Source organism: Nicotiana tomentosiformis, chromosome 12, assembly GCF_000390325.3.
Source record: "Nicotiana tomentosiformis chromosome 12, ASM39032v3, whole genome shotgun sequence".
Classification (NCBI taxonomy): Eukaryota; Viridiplantae; Streptophyta; class Magnoliopsida; order Solanales; family Solanaceae; genus Nicotiana; species Nicotiana tomentosiformis.
The window spans coordinates 108,627,578-108,638,119 of NC_090823.1; the positions used below are offsets into that span (position 1 = coordinate 108,627,578).

The 10,542-nt window shown below is 39.1% G+C and overlaps 1 pseudogene; it reads left to right on the forward strand.

Annotated features, from left to right (window-relative positions):
- The first annotated feature begins 1,257 nt into the window (after positions 1–1,257).
- LOC104090705 (zinc finger CCCH domain-containing protein 49-like) lies at positions 1,258–10,118 on the forward strand (annotated as a pseudogene).
- The last annotated feature ends 424 nt before the right edge of the window (positions 10,119–10,542 follow it).

The following is a 10,542-nucleotide window of genomic DNA, read 5'->3' on the forward strand; positions in this document are numbered from 1 at the left end:
AACAACCCAGTACTATCCCAGTAGAGAGTGTACGCAGACCTTACCACTACCCCGGAGGTATAGAGAGACTGTTTCTGAGAGACCCTCGGTTCATAGACAATAGATCCTTAACAACAACAGAAACCTGAAAAATAGAATCAGCATCGTAAAAGACAATAAATAAATAAAAAGGCCAAAATGTGAAAGACATCAAAAATGTAAAACACAACAAAATACGCTAGCACTCCTAGATAAAATACTATCAGACTAGCCTGCACAACGAGGAGACACGCTCGCTACCCCTAACCTATAACACTAATGCTCGACCTCCACACCTTCATATCAAGGGCCATGTCCTCGAAAACATGAAGTCGCGCTATGTCTTGCCTGATCACCTCGCCACAATATTTCTTACGCCGTCCTCTACCTCTTCTCGTACTTGCCAGAGCCAACCACTCACACCTCCTAACCGGAGCATGAAGGTTTCTCCTCCGCACGTGCCCGAACCATCTAAGTCTCGCTTCCCGTATCTTGTCATCCAAAGGAGCCACACCCACCCTCTCCCGAATGTCCTCATTCCTAATCTTATCCATCCTAGTGTGCCCGCACATCCACCTCAACATCCTCATTTTTGCTACTTTTATTCTCTGGATATGTGAAATCTTGACTGGACAACACTTAGCCCCACACAACATGGCTGGTCTAACCACCGCTTTATAGAACTTACCTTTAAGTTTCGGTAGCATATTCTTGTCACACAAGACTCTAGACGCTAACCTTCATTTCATCCACCCCACCCCAATACAGTGCGTTACATCCCGCCGATCTCCCCATCTCCTTGGATAATAGGCCCTAGGTACTTGAAACTCTCTTTCTTAGGGATGACTTGTGAATCCAATCGCGCTTCCACGCCCGCTTCCCCCGACACGTGGCTGAACTAACACTCTAAATATTTCGTCTTGGTCCTACTCAACTTGAAACCTTTGGACTGCAGGGCCTGCCTCCATACCTCCGATCTCTCGTTAACGCTGCCTCACGTCTCATCAATCAGAACTATATCATCAGCGAACAACATACACCATGGCACCTCCCCTTGAATATGGTGTGTCAGTGTGTCCATCGCCAGACAAATAAGAACGGGCTGAGCTTATGTTGTGAACCAAGCTGACTCCGTAAGAGCCCATGGGCTAGAAGAAGAGTTAATTGAAATTATTGGGCTGAATAAAATATTGAATAGTTTTATTTGGGATATAGCAAATAGTAAAAAAGGGAGAGAGAGGTTAGTAAGAAGGATTATGCCAATTGTGATGATGTTGAATATGTTTTCTCCCATCTTTACTCTATCTGTATCGGTCTTCTCACCTCTTTCTTCTTATCACTTCTTCTATGTCATTTCAACTGCTATTCCTTCTAATTCTATATAGTAAGGGCAATACTATAAGTGAGTTTATTTGCGTGCGATTTGGTTATTTTAAGTTTGTTATATTGATGCTTTCATCCAGACGTCTCTAATGGTGGACCAAAAAGTACTCTAAGGCTTTCGTCGATGACTCAATTCGTGATTCAATTCAAGAAATGAAGGATTCGCTTTCTAAGGATTTCGCCGATATTCGTTTGTTGTTAATGGAGCTAGTGGGGAAAAAGTCTACAACCTCCATTCCACCCCGGGATCCAGCAATCCGCAGTCCGGCAATACCTACTCTTCGTGACAACCCAGTTTCAGTGGAATTAAGGCGGTTCCGTGGTGGAAATTCGGAGGCTTGGGTTTTAGAGGCGGAGAGGTATTTTGAATTTTACTCCATTGCCGACAAATTTAAACTCCCTTTAGCATCATCTTACTTGGATGGCGAAGCTTTAGCATGGTTTCAGTGGCTATATCGGAACAAACAATTCGTCCACTGGAAGCATTTTATGGAGAAACTGAAGCTGCATTATCGCAAATGGATTCCCCCTGCTTCAATAGGGTGTTCAACTGATTTCCAATTTTACTCTAATTGTTCGGAAACATTAGCACTACCAGAGACCTATGTAAGTCCTCTAACTGCTAAGAGTAATGTTTCCAACTTTTGTGAGTTTGAATCAATTTTTGAAGATGGTAACTCAGAGGTCAAGCATATGTTCGATGAAATGCCTACTAAAGGCTTTCCCAAAGCAATTGAGGAAATTTGTTCTGTTACAGTTGCGTGCCACGACACAAATGCAAATATACATACCTCTAACTTTGCAGCTAATTTGGACGATAATCACTCACCTAAGATTTTCGACAAAATATTACATAGCTGCTTTCCAAAGTAATCGTCGAGGCACAATCAGATGCTCCAATCAACGATGAAGAAGCTACAGATAGCGATACCCAATGGTTGGCTAAAAGTACTCAACGAGATACTGCCGAACAACTCAGTCACTTTGCAGCTATGATTTTGGATCCTTTTGCTAGCTTGGTCCCATGTTATAACTTTCCTATTGGTCTAACACTTGATGACCTGTTAATGTTAATTTGGACTATGATCATATGCTTGATACTTGTTATTACTGTCATACGAAGGTTTGTGCTTCTCTCTACTATGCGTCTGAAGCAACAACAGGGACTATCCCATTTTGTAGTTGTGTGGACAATTGGTTCGACATAGGGCAATATTTTAGGGCTGCTTCATATGTGCTTTTAACTGTTGAATCTGCAGATTTAAAACAAATTGAGGGATTCACTCCATTTATCACCCAAACAGAGTTAGGCGGTGAATATGGCGAGAGTGCAGAGTTTTTCAGTTGCTGAGTAGATCAACTATTTGTATCCTTGGTGCCTGCTGATTTTTGGAATGTCGCCACACATAAAAGCATGAACAATGGAGTGGAATTATCTGTATGCCAAGTTTTGGGAGATACACAAATTTCTGTAGTGCCACATGAACATCTGGAACGAGATATGCCAACGAGAGAAGGAGGCCGCCATTCTGACGTGTGTAGTGCATTATGTAAAGTACTTATTGAAGATGATAATGGAAGTTCTACTGGGGAATTCAATGATCTATGTATTTTGGGTCAATTTCCATTTAATCCTGCTGCTAAATTCCTTATAGTAACCATTTACGCAACTGCGCCGACTCTTAGTGTATGGGATCCTGGAATAAGTTTCGTGTTCTTGGCTCTAACCGATTCTATAGAGTACATGATGGTCTTACCATTGCTGGAATATATTAGCAGGTTGTGCTTCATCGCATATTCCAACTCTAAGACTAGAGTGTGGGATCCCGGACAACTATGATTTGTGAAATCATACAATTTGCAATCTCCTTTCGCATTGTTAGTTACTACTTTACCAAGTTTAGCTCACTTCTATATTGCTGATTGGATTTGTGTGAGGTCTCAATCACCCCTGGCCATTGCTTTACCTGGTAGCTATTCTTATGCTGACACAAACCAAAATTTTCTTCTCTGTTCACCAAAGATAGCCTTCTTACCTCTTGTAACTAATTCTTCTGGAGAATTAATTTTGGCCAAGGATGACATTGAGTTGTTAAGAAACATCAATTGCAAGAGTACACGAGCTGCTATACTTGGGGATGTGCTTGAACTCGGTCCAACAGAATATATGTATAATGAGTTGATGTTACAGTTATGTTGTGATGCCCATCTTAATGTATTTGCACTTGTTGGAACGAGAGTTTTCACTGCAGCTGAGAATATAAATTGTGCCGACGAGATAAAACTGGTATGCACCAATGGTGCTCATTGCATGACTTCCAAAGTTATCAATTATCTAATTAATGGTGATGGCATCCATGTCCAAGGCAGTAGTCAAAGGCAATTGGGAGTGACTTTGGCTTTTGTCAACTTTATATTTCCTACAGAACTATGTCGTGCAATAGTGAGAAAGAATAAGTCAACTGAATCATCGCTCTTGAGTTCGAATCTTTGGAAAATGAGCGAAATATGTGCATCCATTCTTGGCGGTGATTATATGTCAAGTTTACACCAGGTTGCTCTCCTTCTATCAGGCTGTATATGCAACAATGTTTTATTTGGGGAAAATTATGATCCAAAGTTCTATTGGAAGGCACTACTAAATAATTTCTTTACCTCCAATCTATCCTTGATGTTGCTGAAAGTTGCTATGATCCTATGTGGACAAGGAGCCATGTTACAGCACCCCATGATTATCATTCTTCTTAAAGCCATCACTACTCTTGCTGCTGGTTCGGAAAGAATTGGCCAAGAAGCTTAAGTCAAGTGTGACTCTCTCCCTGCCAAGATTCTAACTTGTTGTCTTCGGATTTGTGGTGACATGGAACCAAAGGTTGTCAATACTACAGTGGCCACCATCTCATGCCCCGTTGACAAAGTTGTGATAGTTCACATAGTCTTCTTCTATTTCCCAGAACACTTTTGTCTAGAGACATTTGGCGGAGAGTGCGTTGCTAATACTATTATTGGCTCGAACCTTGAGGACAAGGTTCTTTTTTAGGGCGGGAGTATTGTTGTGAACCAAGCTGAATCCGTAAGAGCCCATGGGCTAGAAGAAGTGAATAAGGCTGAGTCAATTGGGATTATTGGGCTGAGTAAAATATTGAAGAGTTTTATTTGGAATCCAGGACCATTAGCAAATGGTTAAAAAGGGACAAGAGGTTAGTAAGAAGAATTATGCGAATTGTGATGTTGAATATGTTCTCTTTCATTTTTGCTCTGTATCACTGATTTCCTCATCCCCTTCGGTATCGGTCTCTGTTTCTCACCTCTTTCTTCTTATCAGTTCTTCTTTGTCATTTCAATTGCTATTCCTTGTAATTCTGTTTAGTAAGGGCAATACTACAAGTGCGTTTACTTGTGTGCGAATTGGTTATTTCAAGTTTGTTACAGCGCAGATCCTTGGTGTAACCCCATAACCACTGGGAAAGGCTCTGAGTCCTCTCCCACAGTCCTAACCTGAGTTTTAGCTCCATCATACATATCTTTTATCGCCCGAATATAAGCTACCGATACACCTTTCACCTCTAGACATCTCCAAAGAACGTCCTAGGGACCTTGTCGTACGCCTTCTCTAGGTCAATAAACACCATGTGTAAATCCCTCTTCCTATCCCTGTACTGTTCCACCAACCTCCTGATGAGGTGAATTGCTTCCGTAGTAGAACGACCCGGCATGAACCCAAACTGGTTCTATGATATAGACACTGTACTCCTTGCCCTCCCTTCCACCACCCTCTCCCAAACTTTCATGGTATGACTAAGTAGCTTGATACCCTATATGCTTTCTTTTCATGTACTATTTTTAAAATGTGTACCCTGAATTATACTAACATGTCTTCTGTATTTGTCAAGTCTTATAGAAGCTAATTAATGTTGTGTTTCGATGTGAATATGATGCGAGAAGGAAGATGGCTTCGATGTACGGCATGGGAAGAAAGTGATTTACAGATTTATTTTATCCTATGCAGTCTTTGATGAAATTTAATTCTGTGAATGATAGGGTAGATATTTTATATGAAGTGCCGATATCAAAATATATATTGTGCATGCTGTTATGATTAAGAAAAGCATATCTTTTAAGGTTATAATTATTATTCTTTTGCCAAAATGCATATTAGTTGGTAATTAATACATATGTTAATAGATGCACACTTATGTGAAATTTACTTTCATGTGTACTAAAATAATATAGAGTATATAATTTGAAAGAATCATATAGTTATTATACTTCAATGCGTTTTGTCATTTTGAGATCATAAAGTAACTTGATGTTTTATTTAGACATTTTTCTTGTAATATATTTTGTGGGTAACGGATACCTCGAGTTGAAAGATCACGGACAGTATAATTCTTGTTTCAGCTGAGATGCGTGCATTAGCCTTGGAGGTTCAATCGTTGGCTAATTGGCGTGTCATAATGGATTTTTCAGTAACAAGAAAAGTTTTTGCCTGTATGTTTATCACTAGCCTAAATTGCCTTTATCAGGTATTATTAATTTCGAAACCTTTTCAGATTCCTATTTCTTTAGGCTAAGTTTCAAATAGAATCTGTAAGTATAGCGTTTGGAATGAGCTTTTTCATACTTATTCGTTTTGCAAATTGACATATAGAATAATTGATGGCGCATAGGTTGCTGAGAGATGCAGAAGCTGATGGATGAGAACATTCTGATTTCCCTATTATATCCGAGTCGTGTCTTGGCGACAGTCCTTACGTGCGGATGGTAATTTTGTTTTGGTTCAATTTTGTTGTTATAGAGCTCCTGAATGATCTTTGGGTTTGTTATTCTCTCGTCATTATGGTAATTTGGAAGCAGAATCGCAAAGTTATGATTTTTAGGGCCTTTGGTTGCTTGGCTGCTAATGAAAAGAGAGTTTAAGTTCTATGCACTTATCATATAGAAAATACTAACACAATTAAGTCCTAATTAAATATTTAGTAGTAACCTAGTAAAAACGATAACTAACCTTGTAGAATAGGTTGAAATTCACTGACAGTAGCACCCAACGATGTGGCCTAGTGGTCAATGAAATGAGAGTAGAACCATGAGGTACTCGAGTTCAAATCCCAGCAGAGGCAAAAAAATATTAGATGATTTGTTCTCATCTACTTAAGCGGGGCAGAGTTACTCGGTACCTGCTAGTGGGAGGTAGTAGGTACCTTGTGGAATAGTCAAGGTGCACCCAAATTGGCCCAGACACCACCGTCATAAAAAAAATTCCATTGACAGTGCAAATTGCTTAAATCCATTAAGAAAATACTGGAGGAAAGTTTTCATATTTGCACTGCTCCTATCTGCTACTGAGGTGTAGTGTAGAAAACTGTATTCGCAAAGAACTTGCAAAATTTCCGGCCGTAGTTTTAGGTGAATAAGTGTAAAGAGGCTAGAGCAGATGGATATTGAGGATTCATATAACCAACAGTAAAGTTTGGGACTGAGGCGTAGTTGAATGACTAGTTGATTGATGTGGTTTTAGGTGAATATAGCAATGTTACTTTTGAATACATCTGAAAGTTCATTTTCAGAAAATTTTGGGTGAATTTTTCAAGAATTTTGAAGAAATTAATTATTTTGCATATCCCAATTTTATTAATACAGTAACTGTGGAAAATTTGTGTTCCATTGAAAAGGTAAGTTAAGAAGGATATATTTATTCAAGTTTAAAACGGTAAAGTCTATCATTTCGTCAATCTTGAAAGGTCACAGTCCCATTTCCAAACCATATGGGATTAAGTTATATGTAACATGTATTTCTTCCTTAAGGATGTGAAATGTGTGGGGATGTGGTTGGATCCTTTGATGGTTGTAGCAGTTTAATTATTTTTCAAATTCCTAGGTGAAGTGCGAATTGGTTTTGTTTCTACAGGAGAGGCTGTTATCCTTTTTGTAAGAACTGTTAATTTTTGGTCCCGGTTATTTAATTGCTTAGTTTTGTGCAAGTTTCAGCAAACTGTATTTTGAATTTCATTTACACATAATTAGGCGGGCCCACTTCCATTCGAATCGTAGTGGCAGTTTGAAAGAACTCTATGTTTGGACCTTTATCTCTTGATAGCTTCTCCTGATTCACTGCTACTTTTCGGCACATTCTAACGATATTGGCTCTCTTCATACAGTTGTAGGGATTAATTTCTTTCTCAAAAGATTATATCTTGTTTGGCAGTAGAACCAGTCTGATGTCTGACTTTGTTACAGCTGCACATTCTCTACTTTAATCTTTCTTTCTCCAACTTCACTATTTGTCTTTTGATCTTGTCATGGATTCGTGCAGACAAAAGCAGATTATGACAAGGAGTGCAAGATCTCCACACGACCCTTCACAGTGTTTAGTGGAGGCCTGGTCAGGATGCGAGATACAAAAGACTGAGATTTGTCAGACCTGCAGCAAATTGAAGAATGTTTGTCAAGTTTGCCTGTTGGATCTTGAATATGGTTTGCCAGTTCATGTCCGAGACACTGCTCTCAGTAGCAACTCTAATGATGCCATCTTGAAAAGTTACGTAAATAGAGAATATTTTGCAGAGGAGCATGACCGCAGGGTATGTGAATTACTAAGTGGAAGCACAATGTGTTGTTATGACATGCTATTTAACTCATTACTTGCAGGGCAATTTAATTAATTTATACATAATAAGGACAGAGAATTATTTCGCTGAAACGTTAGGCCCCTCTCTCTTTTCTTTTCTTTTCTTTTTTTTCAAAACTGAATTTACTTTCTTAAAGAGGATATATACTTTCCAGTAAATACTTTAAACTGTCTTCCCACCCCACCCCCTCCCAAAAAGGCGAGGACATTGATACTGCAAACCTACAACAACACTTGCTCAAGTGTCCAAACTTTGTGCTAAAACTATATTTTAAGCTTAAGTTTTGACAATTTTGGAAGCTGTCGTTATTATTGGTCTTGTCCTCCTCCCCCCTTCTTCAGGCCTTGCTGAGAATTACTTAGGGATGATGTACTGTTTGAGATTAGGAGAAGATATTAAAGTTGGTGGAACCAAGGTTTTATATAACTTAAAAGAAGCACCTCGACGAAAAAGCTGATGTTTGTGATGCTCTCAATATATTGTGTAGCTTTTTCATAGTTTTTGCAGCTAAAAAATGCCAATGTGTTGTAATTGCTTTTCTACTGCTGGCAATCTTTATTCCTATACTCTATCAGTGTCTTATTCCTTTCTGGTTTCTTAATCCCTCCGCTTGTGTATGGTTTCTGCCTTCTTGGGGTATCTTTAGTTACTATGCCTGTTCAAATCCTTGCACTCTACAACCCATAGAAGTCTAAGAAGAAAGTTTGGGTGAATGCTTCTTCATGCATTTCAATGTTTTGTTAAGATTTGAATAAGAGCTGGAGGATTGCCAAAACTAGCAAGGGTCCTTGACTCCTTGTTACAACCCAGTCAACTTCATGGTTATCGACATAACTAAGTTAGAAATGTAAATCTAGAAACATACCATTGTCACATGAGCAATTAGTGAAATATTCTATGCACTTTTGGGACACACCTTTTTACATGATGACTAGGCTATTTTTCTTGTGAAATGTCTTTTGCTTATCTTCACTGTGTTGGTTGTATGGAAGAATGAATGTATTTGTAATACTGTGATTTGTAGTGACGATAAATTTTCTGCTAGATATATTCTGTCCTCTTTTACAAAGATTTATTTATTCCTACATTGTTCTCCAACTTAAAGTTGAAGAGATGAATTGTATTACTATCTTGCTGAATGTTCATTGGCTCATATTGGGTTTGACTGACAAAGTTTTCACTGTACTATATCTGAAATGCTTCAAGAGTCAATGATCCAGTGGCTTTAAAGCTACTTAATAAAGCAGGTGAAATGTCTTCAATGGAGGCCCCTGATGACGAGAGCATTAGGACCGTCTATGTGGGTGGTGTTGATGAAAGAATCATTGAACAAGACCTTAGGGACCACTTTTATGCAGATGGTGAAATTGAGTCTAGCAAAATGGTGGTCCAGTATGTTTGTGCTTTCGCAACAACGTATACAACCAGAGAAGGTGCAGACAAATCAGCTCAGGAACTAGCAAACAAGCTGGTGATAAAGGGCCTGAGACTGAAGCTACTCTGGTGAAGACCTCAAGCTCCTAAGCCAGAGTCCGAGATCTCTGATGAAGCAAGGCAGCAAGCTGTTGTGGCTCTCAGTGGATTGTTGCCTAGGGTAGTCATATCACAGCAGCAGAATCAGCCTCTTCTGGACCAACCCCCATCCATGCCTTGCTTCAACATACCCCCAATGCCTCAACAAGACAGACCATATTATCCATCAATGGATCCACAAAGGATGGGAGCCCTAGTCCAATCCCAGGAGGGGCTTCTCCTCAAGGTCAATTTTACCCACCTTATTATCCACCCTATGGGTATACGCCACCACCTCCTCTACCATATCAACAGTATTATCCTCAACCTTATCAAGCTACAACCCCACTCCACCTGGTGGTCAGCAAGCCACACATCAGCAGCAGCGGCACAACAACCTTAATCTTTTGCAGTTTTGGCAGGCATCTGCAATCGGGAAGAATCAATGTAAACATGGCCAGCAATTTAGCCATTTTGAATTAAGTATTGATTCTGTTGTGCCAATCAATTTTTGGGTGTTAGGTTTCTCGTCACTGCCAATTTGGTTCTATTCAAGTTTCCTACACTATGACCTCATTTAAGCCTTTCAGCTTCTGGGCAAACCGTAATTTAGAGTCCGTTTGGTCAAGCTAAAACTGCTTATAATGAAAAGTACTTTTAAAAAAAATAATTTGTGTTTGACAAATTTAGATGAATATAGCAATGTTACTTTTTAATACATCTGAAAGTTCATTTTCAGAAAAGTTTGGGTGAGGTTTTCAAGAATTTTGAAGAAATTATTTATTTTGCATATCCCAATTTTATTAATACTATAGGGATAATTAGTAACTGTGGAAAATTTGTGTTCCATTGAAAGGTAAGTTAAGAAGGATATCTTTATTCAAGTTTAAAAGGGCAAAGTCTGTCATTTCGTCAATCTTGAAAGGTCACAGTCCCATTTCTAAACCATATGGGATTAAGTTATATGTAACATGTATTTCTTCCTTAAGGATGTGAAATG